The sequence below is a fragment of the Lissotriton vulgaris genome, chromosome 1_1, assembly GCF_964263255.1.
Source record: "Lissotriton vulgaris chromosome 1_1, aLisVul1.2, whole genome shotgun sequence".
In the NCBI taxonomy this organism is placed as follows: Eukaryota; Metazoa; Chordata; class Amphibia; order Caudata; family Salamandridae; genus Lissotriton; species Lissotriton vulgaris.
Genome location: NC_141685.1, coordinates 39,817,123 through 39,841,475, shown reverse-complemented (window position 1 = coordinate 39,841,475; position 24,353 = coordinate 39,817,123).

Genomic DNA, 24,353 nt, shown 5'->3' with positions numbered 1-24,353 from the left:
ATCAATGCCTTTTTCCAAGCATCTGGAAAAAAGACGGACTTGAGCACCACTGTAATAACAAAGTGAGATGAGTAGAAATGGTCGCTGAAACCGGATGGCGGGCAAGAATCTGCAGGGCTCCACATTTCATAGCACTAATAAGATTAGATACTTTCTCTTCAGAAAGTGCGGTGAATGTACTCATTACCAGGAAATGGTAAGTTAGTTTATTGACCGTACGTTACTCCACTATATCTGTCCCTGAAGATTATCTGGTGTTATCTTAAAATCCAGGAATATTTTATTTACTTTGGGAAAAAGAATTTGGCTAGTTCATCACAGCTTTTTGGCTGGGAGTTGCTAAATTTTTATAACCAAATGATGAAAGTGATTTAACTGTGTTGAACCGTAGGCTGTAACTCTTCCTCCACAATTGTTATTGGTGCCTACATTTTCAGATCATAGGAGCACCATGGCGCGGAAGGCGCAGACAGATGGTTAGTCTTCAATCTAAAAGGCCCTAATTGACAAACTGACTGGTAACAATGTGCAAGATGAGGTCCTACTGTCTGGTGGGGGAGTCCGAAGCCCTCCAGATGAATGCAAAACAGCAGGCAGGCCGGTGAGGAGTAAATAAACAAAGAACACATCACTTGCCTGCTGCTGAGACTCCTCCTTTTATTGGCCCATTGGCGAGCACTGGATCAATGCAAGTACGAGGTAGCATTCACTGGCATTTTTTTGAAAAATGCAGACTTGTTACAAAACTGGTGATTTTTTTGGCACATCGCTAAATCCTGGAGGGTCTGAATGACAATGCTCCCAAATATAATCATGCCCTGTGGGAAACAGTGGCCCAAATTCTGCAGGCGAACACAAGCTATTCAGGATAGATGTGTTGCAGCAAAGTTTGTACTATGTTGTGACTTGGACATAGCCTATTGCTTGGGTCAGGCGATTGGCATGAGTGTAGAACTCAGTGCATTGCCAAGATTAGGTCTATATTGTTCTCTAAAGAAACCCGAGCATCGTTAATGGACAAGCTATTCGATGGCTCTCGCCTTTTAAGCAAGAAAGTGGACTAGGCCCCAGGCAGATTCCTTTGGTCTGTCTGCCTCCGCCACGCAATTTCATCACAAATCTCGTCCCCTTTTGGTTACTGTAGGGTTTTCCAATACTGCCAGCGCCAGACCCTGCTGCAAACCCAACAGGTCTCCCAGTTCTTTCAAAGCCATGGCACATAAAGGCAAAGTCCGGGACATCATGCCACTGAGGGACTTGCTGCTACAACTGGTGCAGCTGCAAAACCTCTTTGTGTCCCTCAAGACACTTACTCACCCTATTGTAGGCCATACCCAACCAACTCGCGCTCGCCAAGGTCTAGTTGGCGAGCAAAATCCACTTCCTGTCGAGATTCGTTGTTGGATTTCTCAACGCGAAAGGTCGCGGCAGGTCACTAGCACTCGCGTTGAGAAACCTTCCTTCGCATTGACAAAGCTGCCGCCCGAGTAGAAGCAGCTACACCCTTTTGCGCTGCACATGGTGCCATTCACGATTAATTTTACAAGGTGGGACAAACACCAGGAGATCAAAATCACCACGAACGGCATGACCCTAACACACTCCGCTGCTCGCGGAACTCCACGTAGAGCGGCAGAGTTTTTTTTTAAACTTTGCGGAGTTCTTCATTGAGGAACACCGCCTAGGTTTAATCTTATCATGAAAATATAGATTTCAGTCATATGTTAAGAAACAAGGGTGAGTAGAAACCTTTTGGGTGAAGAAAATTTAAGGCATTAATATTGTGAATTTTTTGGTAATTAGTTGATTTTTGCAAGTACTAACACTTCTCTGTGTGAAGTAAAGACCTTGAGAGTTTTGTAACTTTCAGATACTTAAATTGTGGATTCTGTTGCAATTAAAACATTTTCAAGACCTGAAATTTCTTTGGAGGTTGCATGCGGGCAGCCTAAGTTATCCTGCAAGAGTTTCTTGATGAATCCTATTGCAACTACAACATGTGCTCTCTCATGTAAAGACAGGTTGTTAGAAGCTTTTCTGCAACTCAAGCTACGCCTCACTTTTCACCTCATGTGGATGCATTTCTCATGTTTAGTGAAATCTCCTTTCTGAGTATAACGCTTCTGGCTTTCCCCTCCTGTATAAGGCTTTAGTCCAGTGTGAATTCTCTCTTGTGAAATGACATTGTATTCAAGACTAAACCTTATCTGACATTCCGAACACACATAAGGCTTTTTTCTCCCGTGTGAGTTCGCTCATGACAAGTGAGAAGTAATTTGTAACCAAAACTTTGCTTGCATTTCGAGCACTCATAAGGTTTTTCCCCAGAGTGGGATCTCTCATGAAGCATAACACTATCTTTCAGATTGAAGCTTTTATGGCATACGGATTTTCTCCAGTGTGGAGTTTCTCATGGTGAGATATTGTTTTTCTCTACAGTTTTCTGGCATTCAGAGCACTCATAAGGTTTTCATCAGTATGGAGTTAATGGACAAGCTATTCGATGGCTTTCGCCTTTTAAGCAAGAAAGTGGACTAGGCCCCAGGCAGATTCCTTTGGTCTGTCTGCCTCCGCCACGCAATTTCATCACAAATCTCTAGTGCCAGGTATCGAGTGTGAATGGAGGGTGTACATTTCTTTCTTGGAATATCGCGGGGCTGAAGAGTAAGATTGGGAACACCGAATGGTTGGCCCTTGTTAAGAGTTTTGGTGTGATATGCCTCCAGCAAACTTGGGCTGGAGACAGTAATTAGCACCTGGATGGCTATAAAACCCTCTTTGTTCCAGCTACCCCATCCAGGTCAGGGAGAGCCAAGAGGGGGCTTATCACCTTTGTTTCTCTAGCTGTCCTTGGCATCACGATGCGTAATCATTTCTCTATTGGTGCCGGGAGACCCCTTGTGGGTAGCTGCGCGCCCTATAAATTCAACTACAAATACAAATACAAATCTCCGCTCCCTGTAGGAAGAAAAATGCTACTTACCAGTGTGCATCTGTTCTTGGCATGTAGAGCTACAGAGATTCACACTCTGCATAGATGGCCATCTGGTGTGGGGCTCGGATGCTTGCACCTTGTTGTTGTCTCGGAAGAAGTCTTTTGTAGTCACAAGATAGGTGACTCCTCCCTTGGACGACAGTGCGCATGGGCATCAACTTCATCCTCAGATTGTTTTTCGCCATGAAGGGAAATGATGGAGTTTGTAAGAAACAGAGATGTCCATGAGAAAGTATCTAAGATAACACTGGAACAGATACAGGTTCCGTGGAGGTGGGGGAGCGTGTGAATCTCTGCAGCTAACATGCCAAGAACAGATGCATACCGGTAAGTAGCATTTTCCGTTCGAGGCATATGAGTCGCAGAATTCACACTCTGTGCATAGACTGTACAGCCGTGTCTCCCCTAGCGGTGGTTGCCTGCATCTGTTGCAGTGGTTTGAAAAAGTGTTTGCCTGCATATCTACACAATAGTGTTTGGTGAAGGTGTGTGTAGTAGAACATGTTGCTGCCTTACACATGTCTTCTAGGGGAATGTTCCCTAAGAATGCCATGGAAGCCCCTAGTTGGCGTGTTGAGTGCGCTCTAGGGGGAATTGTTAACATGCATTTTGTTTTCTGATAGCCTATTTGAATGCATTTTACTATCCACATAGCAATTCCAGCATTGAAAATTGGGTTGCCTTTATGAGGTGGTGAGAAAGCCACAAACAATTGTTTTGTTTTCCTAAATGCTTTAGTCCTGTCTATGTAATAAAGTAAAGATCTTTTGACATCAAGCGTGTGAAGACCTCTTTCCGCTACAGAATCAGGGTTTTGGAAAAATACTGGTAACTCTACTGATTGATTAAGATGGAATGGAGAAATCAACTTTGGAAGAACTGTTGGGTTTGTTCTAAGAACCACTTTGTTTCGATGTATTTGTAAAAATGGTTCTTGTACGGTTAAAGCCGGAATTACACTTACTCTCCTGAGAGAGGTGATTGCGACAAGGAAAGCTACTTTCCATGTAAGGAATTGTAATTCGCATTTGTGTAAAGGCTCAAACGGGGGACCCATGAGCCTAGTAAGAACATGGTTTAGGTTCCACACTGGAGATGGTGGCAGTCTGGTTGGAATTATTCTTTTAAGGCCTTCCATGAAGGCATTGATAGCAGGTACCCTAAACAATGACAAATGTTGCCTCGTTGTAAGTAGGCTGCAAGAGCAGCTAGATGTAATCTGATTGATGAGTATGCAAGATTTCACCTTTGTAGATGTAGTAAATAGCAAATAATGTTCTGAATTGAAGCATCTAATGGGTCAATTTTGTTGTTATTGTAGTAAATGACAAATCTTTTCCATTCAGCTGCATAGCAAGCTCTAGTAGTGGGGAGTCTGGCTTCTTTAATAATATTCATACAGTCCATGGGAGGTTCAGGTAACCGAACTCTAAGATTTCAGGAGCCAGATTGCTAGATTCAGTTGTGCTGGATCTGGGTGCCTTATCTCTCCATGGTTCTGCGTCAGCAGTTTTGGGGACAGATGTAGTTTTTGGTGTGGAACTATTGAGAGTTCGAGGAGTGTTGTGAACCATGGTTGCCGTGCGCATGTGGGAGCAACCAGGATCATCTTGAGAGACTAATGTTTGAGCTTGCGTACTACTAGGGGGATAAGTGGGAGTGGCAGAAAAGCGTACGCAAATCTCCCTGACCAGTTCATCCATATTGCATTGCCCTTGGACAATGGATTGGGAACCTGGCAGCGAAGGTGTGGCATTTTGCGTTTGAGTGTGTGGGGAACAGATCTATGTCTGGTTGGCCCCACTCTTGGAAGAAAGGTTGAAGGACTTGTGGATGAAGTTCCCATTCGTGTATTTGTTGAGTCTGACGACTTAACAGATCCGCTATTTGATTGTTTACTCCTGGAAGATGTTCTGCCAGGAGTTACATGTTTTGTGTAATGGCCCACCTCCATATACTTTGCGCTAGGTGAGACAGCTGCAAAGAATGTGTTCCTCCTTGCTTTTGTATGTAGTACATTGCTGTCATATTGTCCATCCGGACTAAGACAGCCTTGTTGAGAAGATGTACTTGGAACTAGAAATATTGCCAGTGGTTCTAGGTGATTGATGTGGAGCGCTTTTTGTTGAGTGGTCAACTTGCCCTGAATTGTGTGATTTAGGAGATGGGCTCCCCAGCCGGTGAGTGATGCAGCTGTTGTTAGCACTATTTGTGAAACTGGCTCTAGGAACGGCCGTCCTTTGGAAATGTTTTGTGTGTTCCACCACTGCAGAGAGCCATGTGTTTGGCTGTCTACCAACATCAGATCTGTAAGTTGTCCCTGAGACTGATTCCACTGACATGCCAAACATGCTTGTAAAGGACGCATCTGAAGTCTTGCGTGAGGTACGATGAAAATGCAGGAGGCCATCATCCCTATTAGCTGCATAAACACTTGTGCTTAGAGAGAGTGTTGAGGCTGAAACTTGGTGATGAGGGTTTGCGTGCTGGCTATCCTGGCTGGATTGGGGTATGCTAGAGCTTTGCAAGTGTCTATTGTAGCTCCAAGATACTGATGTACGTAGGAGGGTTGAAGGTGTGACTTGGTGTAGTTTAGTGTGATCCCTAAGTCGTGTAATAGCTGGATCATTTGATAAGTGTGATGAACACACGGACGTATGACTTGGCTTTTAAGAGTCAGTCGTCCAGGTATGGAAATGCGTGGATTTGCTGCCTTCTTAAGTGCGCTGCTACTACTTTTTTGGTGTCTACAGCCGGTCCAAAAAGTTGTTGCTGATTGAACAGCTGGTTGAGGATAGTTGTTAGTACCTCCTGTTTGAAGCCAGAAATGTGCAACCAAGCATGGTGTCTGAGTAACATGCTAGTGTTAAAGGCCCTAGAAGCGGTGTCTGCTGCATCAAGGGCACACTTGATTGATGCATTGGTTATTAATTTACCCTCTTGGATGAGATCATTGGCCTTGGTCTTGTATTGATCTGGTAAATGTTGCAATAGGGTTTCTAGTTGGTTGAGCCCTATCATACCTAGCAAGTAATGCTTGTGTGTTGGCTATCCGCCAGTGATTAGCTGCTTGAGCAGCAACTCGTTTGCCGGAAGCATCTAATAATTTATAATTCTTGCCGGAGGTGGTGCCTCACCAGAGGTCTGAGAATTAGCCCGTTTTCTAGCGTTAGCTACCACCAGGGAATCTTAAGGGAGTTGACTTTTGATGTAGGCGGAGGTTTATATTTTTTGTCAATTCTCGGATTGAGAATTCTAGCCCTAACAGGGTCTTTAAATATGTCAGAGGCATGTTTAATTAGTATGAAGTAAAGGTACCCCCTATTAAATTGAGGCCTAAGAGGAGGGGGAAAAGATAAATACAACAATAGATAACCTCTTATCTGGCCTATCTAATTTGCAAAGTTGGCAATAGCTCTATTTATAATTTTCAAAGATTTTTTTATGTGCTGTATCTTTGAAAATTGTAAATAGAGCTATTGCCAACTTTGCAAATTAGAAAGTGTCTATTAGAAAGTCCTCTTCTGCAGGGTCTGAATGCATTGAAACACCATGGTATGTAGCTGCCCTATTTACCAACTGACTAAAGCCAATATTGTCATCTGGGGGAGATGGCTTTGTTGGGTATGCCTGTGGATCACGGAGGTCTGGAGGGTCGACCGGGTCATCATAATCGTCCTAGTCGTCCTGTGGTACGTCTGTGTCGGTATCAGGGTCTATAAAAGGGTCATTTTTGCCTCCCCCATCCCCTAAATTATCATCACCCTGTAGTAATGGAGAGTTTGGTGAAAGTATGGGAGAGTGTGGAGGAGAGATAGGCTTAGAACGAAGAAAAGGAGAACAGGGTTGTATAGGTTAAGTAGCACAGTCTTTTTTCTTAACAGGCACTGCAGGAATGCCTGGTATATATAGTGTCCTCTTCTTGGGCGGAACAGTAGACATGTGTCGGGTTTTAGGATCCATGTGGAGTGTTTTTTGATTTGGATCGATAGGATCCGGTAAAAAAAGTTCTTCCTCTTCGGTAGACGCTTTCGATGCTGATCTTTTCGGGTCCAAGTGAGGTTTGGATTTCTGCTCGGGAGCCTTGGAAGGTGTTTTTGGATCCGAGGTACCCACCCCAGGGAAGGGACCCATTTGTCCCTGCCCATTAACTACCTGTAACACCCCTAAATTTAGTATTCAGGGGCAGCCTGAACCTTCCTTCCTCATATCCAGCAACAACAAGAAAAGAAGAGAAGAAGGACTAGAAGCCGCACAGAGCTAACAAGAGGACGCCGCCCACTGACTTGGCCCCAGCCCTATAAGCCTGTCTCCCCTCGGACCCGCTCCTTGGAAACCCTGGCGTGTCCAGCAGCCAGTAACCTTACAAACCCCGGAGGACCTGCTGCCTTCACTTTCAACACTGATTCTTCTGTGAACACCGGACGTGATCAAACTGCAGTTTCTGGTGCCAGTCAGAAACCGAGAATCCAGCCCACTCCACACCCACCGAACCCGGGCCGAGCTAGAGTGGAAAAACACCACAAGGTGGTCTCCCCGGCGGTCCTGACCCAGGATCCGGTGACCCTTGGCCTGCCTCAAGCCTCCAGATGACGCCTGCAGCCTCAATCGAGCGGACCCCCCCTACCCCGACCAGAGTGGGTAAGAAAATCCGACGTCCAAAGCCACCCCTACACCCGACGCCCCAACGGCCTTGTGCCCAATCCAGCGGTGCCTAACCAACCCTCAACATCCCAACTTACCCCTCGAAGTGGTGGTTGCTCCTGGAAGATCCTCGTCCACGAGCCTGCAGTTTTTCTTTGTCCCGGTGAATCTCCATTGAAATCAACAGGGCATGTGACCTCAAAACAGCCCCCTGCGCCCCACTGCCCTTGTGCCGCTGAGGGTGCACCTTTTATCCCCCAACTTGCCCTGAGCGAAACCATCGGAGCTTGGCTCCCACAATCCCGTGGCCTGCTTGCCAGCTGCCGCCAACCAGAGCCCCCTTATCCTCCATAGTATAACATTGGGCCTCAACACTCTAGTCGTCCTAGTGGCGCTGAGGGTGCAACAACAGTGCATCACTGACCCTGGTGGACCCTTGAGGCTATCCCCAGAACCTTAACTCCCACAGTTAATTAGTTACCTGAGAATCGTTAGCCTGTTTTCCCTCCATAGGATAACATGGAGACCTTTTCTCCAAAATGTTTCTAAGTGAGGAGTTTTGAAACCTAAAAATATTTTTTTAAATCGCACAAATAGCCAAAACGTGTTTACTTACCTGTTTCTAGGGAATGTCCCAGTGCTGAATCTAGGTATCCAGCACGGAGTTAGAAAAGTAACGTGAAAAGTAACTTACCATCAATTTATTGTAGAAGCCCATTCATTTCAATGTACTGCTCCAAAAAGTTTCCAAGTGTGGAGTTTTGAAAACTGAAAATATTCTTTAGAACTCATGCGAATAACCAACACTTAATTACTTACCTTTTTCTAGGAAATGTGTCAGTGCTGAATCTAAGTATCCAGCACTGAGTTAGAAAAGTAACGTAAAAAGTAACTTCCCTGCAATTTACTGAAAAAGCCTATTCATTTCAATGTACTGTATTTGCTAAGTGTTGCATACTACTGCTCCCCTGTAAATCAAACAAAGTACAATTTCTACTGCCTACTTGAACTGTGTTCATACAAGTACATTATTACTGCAAAGTATTTTTATGCTTACCTGTGCCAGGCTTGCATGGTTCTAGAAATAAAACAACAGTATTTTTTTTATACAAAAACAATTGGCCTAGAGTTCAGTTCTTGAGTGTGTGAATTAATTTGCTGACTGAGTGTGTACATCAAATGCTTAACACTGTCCTCTGATACTGCCTCCCTGCTCGACCAAGCTACCACTCTAGAGAGTAAGGTTCTATCTAACTTTAACCTCTGCCTACCTCTGGAGACCCTTGGACTCTATACACACTGTACCTCACTTTGGTGCAGTATACAGAGCCAGTTTCTTACACTACCTCACTGTATGTCTCTCTTAATTTACATGTGATGTTGTGGTCCAGTGGAAAGAGCAAGCTACTTCTGGGTAAACTATTACAACGGGGGAGTTCCACACCTGGATGAGGGCTGTATAACTCTGCTGGGGTCTGTACTTCAGGATAGCATCTTGAAAGGTCAGAGTTATCACTACATTTTTCTAACAGGGGATTTTAACACTCATGCGTGGGGACATCAGGCAAGGAGGAGTGGAAGCTATGGGCTGTGCACGACAAGCAGGCTTACACATGGAACATACTCCCAAGGGTACTGAGCTTAACTCGATCTTGCTTGAATTTGGTCTGACATCTGTAATGAATAAGCTGCCTCCAGGGAAAAAAGACACTACTTCCACCTTTTTGGGAGAGGGTCTGAGACCTTTATTGTATATACTCCCTTTTACTCACTGGTTACTGATTTTTCTGTGCAGGCGAGTAAATGTAGTGTCCCCAACCAGCATCAGTCACTCACAGACTACAATGCGCCCAGAACGCGGCTGCCAGACTCCTAACCGGAACTAAATTGAGATGCTTGGCTAAACCAGCTCTCAAAAGCCTACACTGGCTCCCGGTAAAAGAAAGGATTACCTTTAAGACCTTATGCATCGCGCACAAAATAATGCAAGGCAGGGGCCCCCCCGATTCTGAGACCCCTCTTTAAACCCCACCATTCTAACAAACATCTAAGATCAGACTCCCTCTCCCTTGCCAGCGTTCCGTGAATAAAAAAGTCCCGATCCGGGGGACGCTTGTTCTCTTACAATGCCCCAAAACTATGGAACGCCCTCCCACTCGCCATGCGGAGAGAACACAACCACCTGGCCTTTCGGAGACAACTAAAAACTTGGCTATTCCCATAAACCTGTAACTCTCTACCCTCCCCTCTGGAACCAAGGTAAAGCCAGCGCTGGGATGCCCTAGGGTAGCTACGTGCTTTATAAATCCCAACTCAACTCAACTCAACTCATTTGTGTCTTAACAGGCTGGACCCGAACACTCGGACACACCAAGGTGGGCGTGGGGGGCTGGTGTCCCCCTTAAAGCGGTGGAAGCAGGAAGGAGCGTAATGTAGGGTTGAATTGTCCCAGAGCTACTCCATTAGTCCCTTTTAAACTCAGTCTCGCAGTGAGTTTGCCACCTGTCTTGATGATGATGCAAGTGCTCCGGAAATCATGGGTGCATTTGGATCCATGTCTACAGTCATAAGGAAGTTACTACAAGCCCCGGGTGGGGGCCGTAAGCAACCAGGTCCACAATGGTTTGACTTGCGTGCTCCCACGCTTCCAGGAACCTGAGACTGGCCTTGGGTGTTAAGCCCCGAGACCGGGTGTCGGTCAAAGGACTACGAAGAGCATATAAGGCTGCTCTAGCAACTTGCGAGTCTGTCCTGAAGGAGGAGGCCTGGATCGATTTAGTGGAGGCTAGTACACTGCGTAATAGCTCAAAGTTCTGGGGCATTATTAACAGCCCATTTCTATCTGGAAATAATGCTAATTACTAGAAATAATAGATGCCCATGTCACAGAGGATGATTGGGTACATAATTTCGAGAGTATCTTCCAGTCGGATACCCCTCCAATTGAGGGGCAGGAAAGGGTGGAAGGCAAGTCATAACTTATGTTCACCATGAAAGAGGTGAAAGGCGGTATTCTGGGTCTGTCTAAAAACAAGGCCCACGTGCCAGATGGAATCCCGCCAGATCTCTACATCGCCCACATGGAAACCTGGGTGCCTGTCCTCACAGCTGTTATCAATGCTGCAGTCCAGGTTGGCCGCTCAGATTCTTGGGCTTTATATAGTCCCGGCATTTAAAAAGTGAGATCTGTACAGTACCTATTGTTTTAGGCTCATTTCTCTGTGGTGAAGGTGGTGGGCCGCATGGTACTTGACACACTTGTATCTTGGGTTGATGAAAACAACTTTTTATCCGATTTCCAAAACAGCTTTAGCCCAGGTCGTTCCACTGTGGAACAGTGTTTGAACCTGTGCATGGTTCTGAACAAATACACTGTGGCTTGTTCCAGCCCCATATACCTAGCCTTCATGGACCTGTCCTCATTATTCCACTGGGTCAATAGGTCCAAGCAGTGGCAGTTGATGTCCTCCATTGGCATTGACAGTAACATCATTTTATTTCTGAGGGATCTTCACCGTGATTCAACTGCGGTTGTCCGCTATTCAAAGGACCTGAAAGTGTCCAGTCTGCTTGACATCAAGAGAGGGATGAATAATGGGTGCATTTTAGCACCCGTTCTTTTTAACCTATATATTAATTCCTTAGCCAAGGCCCTTTTGGCCACAAATGCGGATTGTCCCCAGGTAGGCAAGCGTAGCCTGCCAGTCCTTCTATACGCAGATGACGCAGTCCTCTTGGCGAGGACAGCTAAGGGCCTACAACTTCTCGTAAAGCTAAACAGTTCACTTTTAAACTCGGACTTTTGTCAATACCGAAGACCAATGTTTTCTCCTATTTGGGAGTAGTGTTTGACGATTCCTTGAGTTGGTTCCCTTTGCTTACTTGGAAGAAAGGGGATCTAGTGAAAGCTTTTGCAGCTGTTTTTAACTTTGCTAGCAGAGTGGGAGGGAAGCCAATAGGGTCTCTTTTGAGGATATATGAAGCTAAATATATCTCAAAGGCTAGTTATGGGAGTGAGATATTGGGCCACATTGGGGTAGGGGCAGTGCAAAGTGCTGAAAACTCTTTCCTGCGATGGGCCTTTCAGTCCCACAAAGCACCCCATTTTATGTCGTGCATGAAGAGTTGGGGATGCCTTTCCTCTAAGATGTACTGACTTTCCGTCCCCTGGCTTTGTGGCTTAATATTTGGGCTAGGTAAGAAAATACAATTCGCAAAGACGCCCTATGGGAATGCCTTTCACTTGACCATGTCTCAAGCATCCGATGGCTCCAGTATATAAGAGTTGGCCTTACCAGGGTAGGTGGGAACTATTCGCTAACCCTGAGCGCATATGTAAGAGGGACCTTTCTCTGGTCAAAGAGTGTTTTTTAAGAATGAGCCGCTGTGATAGAGAGGGAAATGAGCTGTGTTAGCCTAGTGTGCGTAAGTACATTGTGTCAAAAACTGTACCAACCAATGAACCTTATCTTCTAGGGTTTAAAAGCATCCATGATCATTTTCTAGTGACCCGGTTTCAGCTCAACCACTTCCATTACCTCTTGGCACACCCTTGCAGCTTCCACAGAGGCCAGTACCTCATGCCCTGTGGCTGCAACAGTGAGTATCCTCAGGACATGATACACTTTGTAATGTTTTGCAGTTTTAATGCTGTCCCTAGAAAGTTATTGATTATTCCCATTCTCAAAAAGCGGGTTTTAGGCGGGTGAGACCAGCTCTTATCTTTTTACAACTTTTTACTGGTTGCTGTTAGACTCAGGTCAAGCTGAGACTAACTTCTATACTGTAATTCATTATTTTTTTTCTTGTGTTTGATGAACTTAGACATATTATATTTGTCAATCTGTAACTTGGAAGATGTTTTATCATTTTATGTATGACTTTTATCGTTTTCTTTTATAAAACCGAATAAAGTTTGTTGATAATAATCACTAGGGGATTCATTTACAGGGTAGCATAGTATTCCTCAAAATAACTCCAGGAGTCACAGTCCACACAATGTACATGCTTTGTTCCCCCTAATTCCAACTTAACATGTATCCCCAATCACCTGCCCAAACCTCTCCCTGCTGATGCCAATGTGGTACTCCGTCAACCAGCAGACCATATTTTTGGCCCCTTTGAAAGTGCCCATACAATAAAAATGCTGCAGTTGTAAATACATATCAACTAGCATTTGTTGTGTTTGAAACATTTTATTGAATAATAAAACCTAATAAACATAAGCTGATTATTAAAGCAAAACAAAACATCAGTTGCCATACACATAAGAGACAAAAGTTGTACATAAACAGCTTTATGAAGTAGTGAAGGGACTAGTGGGGAAAACTTCTGATCTGGCCCCACCTCCGTCACTATCCTTTTGTGATGAACTAGCCAGATTTTTCTACATGAAGGTCAATGATATTTATATGGCCTTCTCCCCCAAGCAAACTCCCCACTCAACCAGTACGATATCTAGGGAATGCACTCTAACTCATTTTAGAGAGGTGACAGAGCAACAAATCCTGGCTAATATTAACACCATAAAATCAGGATCTGCCCTGCATCCATGTCCCCCAAAAATCATCCCACCGGTCTTGGATCTGTTAATCCCTGTGGTTACACAAATTTGCAACGCCATTTTTAAAATCAGCAACGTTTCCCACCACCTTGAAAAATACTCTTTTAAAACCCCTCCTGAAAAAACCTCACCTGGCAAAAGATGACTTAAAAAACTATCGACCTATAGCCAGCCTCCCCTTCCTGGCTAAGGTGGTAGAGAAAGCTATGAATCACCAACTATCAGAGTATATTGAAGAACATGCCTTGCTGTATAATACCCAGTTTGAGTTCCGCAAACATCACGGCACAGAAACAGCTTTAATCAAAGCCGCTGACGATATCAGAACCATCAAAGATTAGGGAGGTACGGCAGTACTTGTACTTTTGGATTTATCTGCCGCCTTCGACACGGTCGATCATTCCATCTTGATCGACCGTGTCGGAAAGATGGGAATCCAGCAGCGAGCGAAGAATCTTCTGAATTCTTTCTTGTCAATAGGACCCAGGCAGTTACCTTGGGCCCTTTCAAATCTAGTGAGCTTTCTCTACCATGTGGGGTGCCGCAAGGCTCATCCCTGAGTCCGACACTTTTTAATATCTATGTGTCGGACCTAGCTACTGTCATCAGGCAATATGGGATGGGCCTTACCTCTTACGCAGACGACACCCAATTGGTCATCGCCATTAATAATGATGGAGAAAATGTGGCGAAACGTTTTCAGGAGGGTATGGTGGCTATTGGGGACTGGATGTCCACCAGTTCCCTTAAATTAAACTCCCAAAAGAGCGAGGTTGTAATTTTTGGAAACCTCTACCCCTGCTGGTCTCCTGAGTGGTGGCTTTCATCCTTCGGAACTCCGCCACGTCCTGTCCCAAAGGTTAGGAATTTGGGAGTGGTATTGGATGATAATCTCAATTTTTCGGCTCATGCAAATCAAGTTGCAGCCACAGCTTTTCATAAGCTGAAACTCAACAACAAAAATTACTCTATTCTTACCTGACGCTGCAGGTAAAACCTTGGTAAGTGCATTGGTATTATCGTCACTCGATTATTGTAATGGACTGTTTACTAGTGCACAAACCAGAGTCATCAATAAAATGCAATCGGTGCAGAATGCAGCAGCGAGACTGTTGACCAGAACCCCAAAATTCAAACCCATTGCTCAAACTATTCGCAACCTTCACTGGTTGAAGATCAAAAATCGAGTAAAATTCAAAGCAATGTGCCTGGTTTTTAAGACTCTTCAGAACTCAGGTCCACAGTTTCTTAGGAATCAGATAACTCCATACCGTCCACTAAGACAACTGAGATCAGCCACCCTGTTTCATCTAAACGTTCCCCGCACAAGAACAGTCTCTTGGGGAGATAGACGGTTCACAGTTGCAGCATCCAGACTTTGGAATTCCCTTCCTCTGTCAATTCGGATGAGTCATACGCTGTTGTCATTCAGAAAGAACTTAAAAACTTGGCTGTTTAACCAATAAATTGGTCGATAACATCAGTAGGGAATCATGAATTGAATTTTTAGCGACAAGACGCACTCGGGCATATGTTCGCACTCTATACATTTTTAAAATAAATAATAAATAAATACATTTTAAATCAAGCGCACGATTACCAAAAAGGCATCCTGGCACTAGTGTCATTTGAAACCTGACAGTACCGGATATAAAATACCTAAACATTTGCCTAGCAGTTAGATGAGAACATTAAACTATGGGCGGGAAAGAAAAGTCTTAAGTTCCTTCCTGAACTTCAATAGTTTAGGCTGACCTCGAATGATTGGATAGAGTTCCACCATTTGGAGGTGGAGTAGGAGAAACATCTTCCGACCCAATGGACACTTTTTATTCTGAGTACACATACCGGCCTAGTATTGCTGGACCATAGAGTACGAGAAGGGGAATATCATTTGAACATCTTGTAGGAAGCGAGAGCCATCCTGATGTAGTGCCTTATGGGCACAGCATGAGGCTTTGAATTTAATTCTTGTCCTAATAGGCAGCCGGTGGAGGTCTTAAATGGCTTCAAAGGCTGAGCAGAATGTGGGGAGGTTCTTCAGCACTCTTACTGCCACATTTTGAACGGTTTGCAACTTATTGAGAAGACAACTGGGAGCCCATATAAAGATCAATAAAATAATCCATTTTAGATTCGACAAGTGCCAGGATAACACTTTTCCTAAGCTCCATGGGAAGGAAGGTCAAGATTTTCTTTGAATGTTTTAACATAAGGAAACAGGAAGAGGTTACCTGATTGGATTGGTCTTATAAAAGTGAGTTTTGAGTCAAAGACGACTACCCAAATTTCTAGCCTTCTGAACTGGGAGTGGAAGGGGCTCGAGACTGTGTGGCCACCAAAAGGTGTTCCAGAAGGAGGAATCCTTACCAAATAGCACTAACTCTGTTTTTTTCCGTATCTAATTTTAAGAAATTCTTCTGCATCCAATTAGCGATGCTAGTCATACTCGTTCTAAAATCTTCTGCCACTTTTTCAGGTTCTGCAGTCACCGATACCACTATTTGGGTATCACTGGCATAAAATAATGTAGAGGAGCAACAGGATCGAACTAGTTCAATTAATGGAGGGATGTATGCATTAGGCGAAGCCAGACTTATTGAAGATCCTCGAGACCCCACAAGGAAGTGAAAATGGGGCAGAGGTCAAATCTTCCAAAGGTACCAATTGCCCTCTGTTTGACAAAAACAACCTGGTCAGTTTGAGAGCAGTACCGTTGATGCTTATACTTTCTAAACGGCTTACCAAAGAGAAATGGTTAACTGTATCAAATGTGTCCGAAAGATCCAATAGGCTCAAGGCTGCATTTATCTCCTCTATCCACAATGGATCTGATCTCTTCAGCTACTGCTGAGAAGGCCGACTCTGTACAGCAGTAGGGTCTAAACCCATGTTGAGCAGGATCCAGACAGTTGGTATGTTCAAAGAAGGCGGTGATCTCCTGATTCATGGCCATTTCTAAAATTTCATCAGGAAGAGGAAAGACCAATTTGGATCTGTAGTTCTTTACATCTGAGGGATCGAGGGAAGGAGTCTTTAGCAGTGGCAAAATCGATGCTTTTTCTAAGCATCTGGAAAAAAGACGGACTTGAGCACCATTGTAATAACAAAGTGAGATGAGCAGAAATGGTTGCTGAAACCGGATGGCGGGCAAGAATCTGCAGGGCTCCACATTTCATAGCGCTAATAAGATTAGAGACTTTCTCTTCAGAAAGTGGGGTGAATGTACTCATTACCAGGAAATGGTAAGTTAGTTTATTCACCGTACGTTACTCCACTATATCTGTCCCTGAAGATTATCTGGTGGTATCTTAAAATCCAGGAATATTTTATTTACTTTGGGAAAAAGAATTCGGCTAGTTCATCACAGCTTTTTGGCTGGGAGTTGCTAAATTTTTATAACCAAATGAGGAAAGTGATTTAACGGTGTTGAACAATAGGCTGTTACTCTTCCTCCAAAATTGTTATTGGTGCCTACATTTTCTTTTGCATTTCTTGAGATCATAGGAGTACCATGGCGCGGAAGGTGCAGACAGATGGTTAGTCTTCAATCTAAAAGGTCCTAATTGACAAACTGACTGGTAACAATGTGCAAGATGAGGTCCTACTGTCTGGTGGGGGAGTCCGAAGCCCTCCAGATGAATGCAAAACAGCAGGCAGGCCGGTGAGGAGTAAATAAACAAAGAACACATCACTTGCCTGCTGCTGAGACTCCTCCTTTTATTGGCCCATTGGCGAGCGCTGGATCAATGCAAGGACGAGGTAGCATTCACTGGCATTTTTTTGAAAAATGCAGACTTGTTACAAAACTGGCGATTTTTTTGGCACATCGCTAAATCCTGGAGGGTCTCAATGACAATGCTCCCAAATATAATCATGCCCTGTGGGAAACAGTGGCCCAAATTCTGCCGGCGAACACAAGCTATTCAGGATAGATGTGTTGCAGCAAAGTTTGTACTATGTTGTGACTTGGACATAGCCTATTGCTTGGGTCAGGCGATTGGCATGAGTGTAGAACTACAGTGCATTGCCAAGATTAGGTCTATATTGTTCTCTAAAGAAACCCGAGCATCGTTAATGGACAAGCTATTCGATGGCTCTCATCTTTTAAGCAAGAAAGTGGACTATGCCCCAGGCAGATTCCTTTGGTCTGTCTGCCTCCGCCACGCAATTTCATCACAAATCTCGTCCCCTTTTGGTTACTGTAGGGTTTTTTAATACTGCCAGCGCCAGACCCTGCTGCAAACCCAACAGGTCTCCCAGTTCTTTCAAAGCCATAGCACATAAAGGCAAAGTTCTGGACATCATGCCACTGAGGGACCTGCTGCTACAACTGGTGCAGCTGCAAAACCTCTTTGTGTCCGTCCAGACACTTACTCACCCTATTGTAGGCCGTACCCAACATTTTCACCAGTGAATTAGATTATGCCAGTGGCAGACCCCTCTCCCTATTCCACCCAGACTTAACAGTGGCGACGGATGTATTACTTCTGGGATGGGAAGGCCATATGGGAGACAGAGACTAGGGAACCCTCGTCACAGCTGTTGGAGTTGCGAGCATTTCACTTGGCGGTGAATGTCTTCCTGCCCACCATCACAGGATGGCTAGTGCAACTTCTCACAGACAAGACAGTCAATGACGATGGTCTCATCAGGAAGAGTCACACTTGAACTTGTTTGACAGCGAGCCGAGGATTCACTGGCTGCAGTTGTTTGGTCCGACGAACGGGCCCTGGAACTGCTTAGTTGAATTTGACTTCCTCCCAGGTACGCTGCCCCGAAATACAGAAGAATCCTTACTGGGTTGTATTGAATATAGTTGAGAATCATATTGGAGAAGCGGCGATCTACCATCCTGATGAGACCATGGTAATTAACTGGAACGGTTGAAACATTGACTATACAGGGACTATTTCATATAAATGATATCTTCTAAGAATCGCCTTTGCTTAACTTGTATTGTACAAAAGTATTTACACCCCTGTTTCTGTGTGCAAAATGTGGATCGGACTGTTTTATTATCATATCACTTTCAACTTTAGCACTGCGCAGTCATCACTCAACGATTTATATATACACTTGCTGCTGAGAACACAATTAGAATTTTTGGAATTGAAAAGACTTCCTCTGAATTCTAATCTTGATAAAAATGGTGAATTAATATCTGGCTAGGGCCTGCATATGTGATACAGACCAGTGAGATAATGAACTCACAGACCTTTGTAGTTGTTCACAGTGCACATGGGAAGTGCTTCTGTGCGTCTACGCTTGTTACTTCTGGAGCAGGATGATGTGACACTGAGCTGCATGATGTTCCTACTGAGGGCAGCAGGACTACTTTAAAGTTTGAGGATCCCTTCTGGCGTGTGGGGAATATTCACACGGTAAGGAATCTGTAGGTAAAGGAGTATCCACCAGAAAGAGCGTTACCGAAGGCAAGTAACTGGTTTGTTATGTTTTCCTGTTGTTGTATATTATCTAATTCCGCTTGCAGAGTTTTCGCGTACTCAGCGGAGCTCGCGGAGATCCTAAAAACTCTGCACCGTGGAGCGTAGCAAGGTTTTTTTTCACGCTCGCGCTCTTCAACGTCATGTACTGGAGCGAGGAAAATCCACCTCCTGATGAGATTGTCCTTGCTCGCGCTCGCAAAGGTCTAGTTGGCAAGCAAAATCCACTTCCTGGCGAGATTCGTTGTCGGATTTCTCAACGCGAAAGGTCGCGGCAGGTCACTAGCACTCGCGTTGAGAAACCTTCCTTCGCATTGACAAAGCTGCCGCTCGAGTAAAGCAGCTGCACCCTCTTGCGCTGCACATGATGCCATTCACAATTAATTTTACAGGGCATGACAAACAATCGGAGATCAAAATCACCACGAACTGCATGACCCTAACACACTCCGCTGCTCGTAGAACTCCACGTAGAGCGGCAAAGTTTTTTTTTACACTTCGCGGAGTTCTTCATTGAGGAACACCGCCTAGGTTTAATCTTATCATGAAAATATAGATTTCAGTCATATGCTAAGAAATAAGGGTGAGTAGAAACCTTTTGGGTGGAGAAAATTTAAGGCATTAATATTGTGAATTTTTTGGTAATTAGTTGATTTTTGCAAGTACGAACACTTCTCTGTGTGAAGTAAAGACCTTGAGAGTTTTGTAACTTTCAGATACTTAAATTGTGGATTCTGTTGCAATTAAAACATTTTCAAGACCTGGAATTTCTTTGGAGGTTGCATGCGGGCAGCCTAAGTTATCCTGCAAGAGTTTCTTGATGAATCCTATTGCAACTACAACATGTGCTCTCTCATGTAAAGTCAGGTTGTTAGAAGCTTTTCTGCAACTCAAGATACGCCTCACTTTTCACCTCATGTGGATGCATTTCTCATGTTTAGTGAAATCTCCTTTCTGAGTATAACGTTTCTGGCTTTCCCCTCCTGTATAAGGCTTTAGTCCAGTGTGAATTCTCTCTTGTGAAATGACATTGTATTCAAGACTAAACCTTATCTGACATTCAGAACACACAAGGCTTTTTTCTCCCGTGTGAGTTCGCTCATGACAAGTGAAAAGTAATTTGTAACCAAAACTTTGCTTGCATTTCGAGCACTCATAAGGTTTTTCCCCAGAGTGGGATCTCTCATGAAGCAGAACACTGTCTTTCAGATTCAAGCTTTTATGGCATAAGGAATTTCTCCAGTGTGGAGTTTCTCATGGTGAGATATTGTTTTTCTCTGCAGCTTTTCTGGCATTCAGAGCACTCATAAGGTTTTTCATCAGTATGGAGTCGCTTATGGTTAGTGAGGCTGTGCCTATTAAATAGGAATTTCTGGCATTCACAACATTGGTAATGTTTTTTCCCTGTTTCGTCTGCTCATGTACTGTGAGATTGCGTTTAAAATTGATGCTTTTCTGGCATTTGGAGCACTGAATTATTTTTGATGGTGAGTTTTCTTATGGTGCATGTAACCATCTCTACCTCTGAATCTTTTCTGACATTTAGAGCACTGATAATGTTTTTCCCCAGTGTGGATTTTCACATGTGCAGTGAGACTAGATTTTTTGCTGAAACATTTTTGGCATTCGGAGCACTGATAAGGTTGTTCCCCAGTGTGGGTTCTTATATGCTGAATGAGACGTCTTTTTTCACTGAAACATACCTGGCATTCAGAGCACCTATAAGGTTTTTCCCCAGTGTGGGTTCTTATATGGTGAGTGAGATTGCGTTTGTCACTGAAACATTTGTCGCATTCAATGCACTGATAAGGGTTTTCCCCAGTGTGGGTCCTAGTATGTTTAGTGATACCTCTTTTGTCACAGAAACATTTCTGGCATTCAGAGCACTGATAAGGTTTTTCCCCAGTGTGGGTTCTTATATGCCGAGTGAGACTGCGTTTGTCACTGAAACATTTGTCGCATTCAATGCACTGATAAGGTTTTTCCCCAGTGTGGGTCCTAGTATGTTTAGTGAGTCTTCCTTTGCCACAGAAACATTTCTGGCATTCAGAGCACTGATAAGGTTTTTCCCCAGTGTGGGTTCTTATATGCTGAGTGAGACTGGGTTTGTCTCTGAAACATTTGTCGCATTCAATGCAGTGATAAGGTTTTTCCCCAGTGTGGGCTCTTATATGCTGAGTGAGATGGCATTTTGCAATGTAATATTTCGGGCATTCAGAGCACTGATAAGGTTTTTCCCCAGTGTGGGTTCTTGTATGCCGTTTGAGGCTGTTTTTGTCAATAAAACATTTCTGGCATTCAGAGCACTGATAAGGTTTTTCCCCAGTGTGGAATCTCAAATGTGCAGTTAGAAATGATTTAAGTTTGAAATGTTTTGGGCATTCAGAGCACTGATAAGGGTTTTCTACAGAGTGGGTTAATGCATGTCGATATAGACTCCGTTTAATACTAAACCTTTTCTGGCATTCAGAGCACTGATAAGGTTTTTCCCCAGTGTGGATTCTCATATGCTCAGTGAGATAAGATTTACTGCTGAAACTTTTTTGGCACTCTGAGCACTGAGAGAGGTTTTTCCCAGTGTGCATTCTCTCAAATTCAGTGAGATGAGATTGATGGCTGAATCTTTTTTGGCACAGGTAACTTATTTCCCCAACTTGGGTTATTTTGCTTTGATTGAGGTGGGTTTGAACACTGAATTTGTTATCACAGCACGTGTTTTTATAAGGTATATTACTAGCGTTACATTTAGTTTTCTCTTGCTTATATGCCACGGTACGAGTGAACTAGATTTTAGAGTCGGGCTTGTTTAGATAATGTTCAGTATTTATCTCTAAAAGAAATTGTGTGTAATCTTCTTAACACTTTAATTGAGCAAAATATGTCTAGAAGCAGCCCTGTAACACCTGTCGAAATGTTTCTAGCAGATAATAGTCTTTTGGTTATAGCCTCTCCGGCAGCAACTTATTTTGTGACTGAAGTTTTTCTCAAAACTATTCTTATAGTGCAGTGATAAGGTGTTAGTCTGATATTTAATGATTAAACTGAGAAGTACCTTTTTACACTGACCTAATGGCAGTAAGTGAGAACATTAGAACATGCACAGTACTATTGTGGCTCACCAGTCGCAGAACATCAGTTAATTTTACCCTTTCTATGTTTGGTGTAAGGTGTAGTTCTGAAGAAGAGGATTTATTTACATTAGCTATAGCGCAACGATGCTCATTTAATCAGTTTTTACATATCACTCCTGCACAACAGATAATGTTGAGGTGATTTACATAGAATTACAGAACAGTACACATTAAAAAAGAAACAATCTGAGATAGTCATGAAAACAATAAAGTGGTGGATTTTTAAGGTTTTCGCCAGAGCAGAATGGGTCGAGGTGTTATATCCCGAGGCAGATAGTCTCAAACTTGTGTAACTGGGTAAAAATGGTTGTTGAACAGAGGCGATTTTCCAATCTTTTGGTTGTTAACGTGTGAGCTTCGGAGTCTTCTTTCAGAGTCTTTTCTTTGATGGTTTGCAGAAGAAACCTTTTGTTATATCTTTCTTTTATGCAGTGTGTGCTTCCTCTCTGAAATTACATGATGCTTTAGATCATGCGTGCTTTAAATGAACTTTATTCTGTCATGCTGAGGTAGTTTGTCTTTCTGATAATATTTCAGATGAGGATGCTGTGATTGGTCTTTCTGGGATTATTTCTGATGCTGTGTGCACAGATATGGCTTTGCTCTGTGTTAATGAAATGCTAAATTAGACACTTCACTTACAGATATAGTACTTTCTTCAGCTCCCACTTCCTCGCCACACCTAGATTCTGGAAATTGTTTAAACTTAGAATGCTGGATGTCCTTCAGTTTTTCAAAATAATCCTTCTTATGGCACTAACATTCAGTTGCCTGGTGCTAAATCTTGCTTTCTTCGTCCGTAATTTCAATCACCTATAGTATTAAAATTAAATAGTTAATGCATAATACATGTACATTTCCACAAAAATAATTTACAAGCAGAGTGTAGAATGGTAGCCTGAGAGTACTTGGATGTAGGAGTGACGATTTGTAGAATTTCCAAAATTTTATTAAGCTCACAAAGGATACATGTACCCTATGGACTTGTAACATAGAACCCCAAAGGCAGATATTAAAGTCATATGGACTGGCACCAAACAGATATTTAAAAAAGAATACTATTAATTTATTTTTAATGTAGATTTTTGAGATGGGAATTTCCCTCCCACGGAAAACAGGTGTTTTCCCCTGCCCCGAGTTACCACCTACTTGTATCTGGTACCGTGACTTTTGAGTTCTGGCCTCTGCCGCACGCAAATCTATAGTGTGTTGCAAGGGCTATGCCTAGACCTATCCCTCAACTATGGTCCAGAGAATGAATATAGGGCAATGAAATTAAGGCATACTTTGATGTGTCAGATAGTTACTAACTGGTGCTATACGCCGGAGCGTGTGAATCGCTTTGACCCTCGATGGAGCGATCTGTTGTTGGAGGGAGTGCGGGGAGAAAGGAACATTGGAACACATCCTCTGGAGATGCACCCACATACAGCCATACTGGTCCCAAATACTGGATGAAATAGATCTTCACTTAGAAACTTGGCTCCCTCGTTTTCCGTCCTATATCCTCCTGGGCCTGCCTAACCCATTGATGAAACCACTTAAATCCCGAAGGGGACGACTAATAGTGATTGCCATAGGGGAGGCCTTGCAGAACATCTTGATCACCTGGCGCACCGCCCAAATCCCTACACTCTCCGACTGGCTTCAACGGCTTTGGATGATCCTGGGTATGGAGAACTTCACACTCACACTGGCTGGTAGGGGGTCGGAGTTCCCTGAGTTGTGGTGACCCTTCTTGACCCTCCTGGTGTCCGAATTTCGAGAGTTGACATGCCCCAGATATCTTCGACTACTGCATCTCCCAGACACGCAGACTCCTAGTGACAGTTCCATGAAAATTCATACAAGACGACGCTGATCAGGGCGTAGCCTTCCCCTTTATCCCTTCCAATTTTACGTTTTTCGGTGGACAAGGGGCGGGTGGGGCGGGTGGCGGGTTAGTTTGGGAAATTCTTTATTTGTTCTTCTCTTGTTGATTCTGTCGACCCGCTCCATGCTTCTTGCCTGTGGTAATGTTAAAAATTACAACCTTGTGGTCTCCTTTGCATTCTGTCGTTGGAGCTGAGGGTCCTGTTTTTCTTCTGTCTAAAAATTAATAAAGATTTAAACCATAAATATTTGGGCGTGTTTATTACAAGGGAGCCACAGACAGGAACATACTCCAGAAATTAGACCGGCTTCGCTGGGATGCCCCACACTTGCAGGCGCTCCCGCTCTCCTTACTGGGCCGAGTTGCCCTATTTAAAGTGAATACCCTCCAGGGTCTCCTGTACATTGTGCAAAAAACGTCCTTTAAGATCCCACCAGATATTTACTTTCAAAAGGTAGACTGAGAACTTTGGCTCCTGTTGTGGGATGGTTGCACTTCATGCTTAGTAAGGTATAGAGGGGAGATTAAGGTGGACTGGCGGTCCGGAGCATTCTCAAGTATAACTGGGTCACGCAGCTGGTGGCAGTCAACAACTGGGTTTTTGCGGACCGCGAGGATCCTGGTTACCGGGTAGATCAATTGGCCATGGGCAAGAGAGGTTACCACACCCCGGTGCTGTATCGAAGAAAGCATGAGTGCA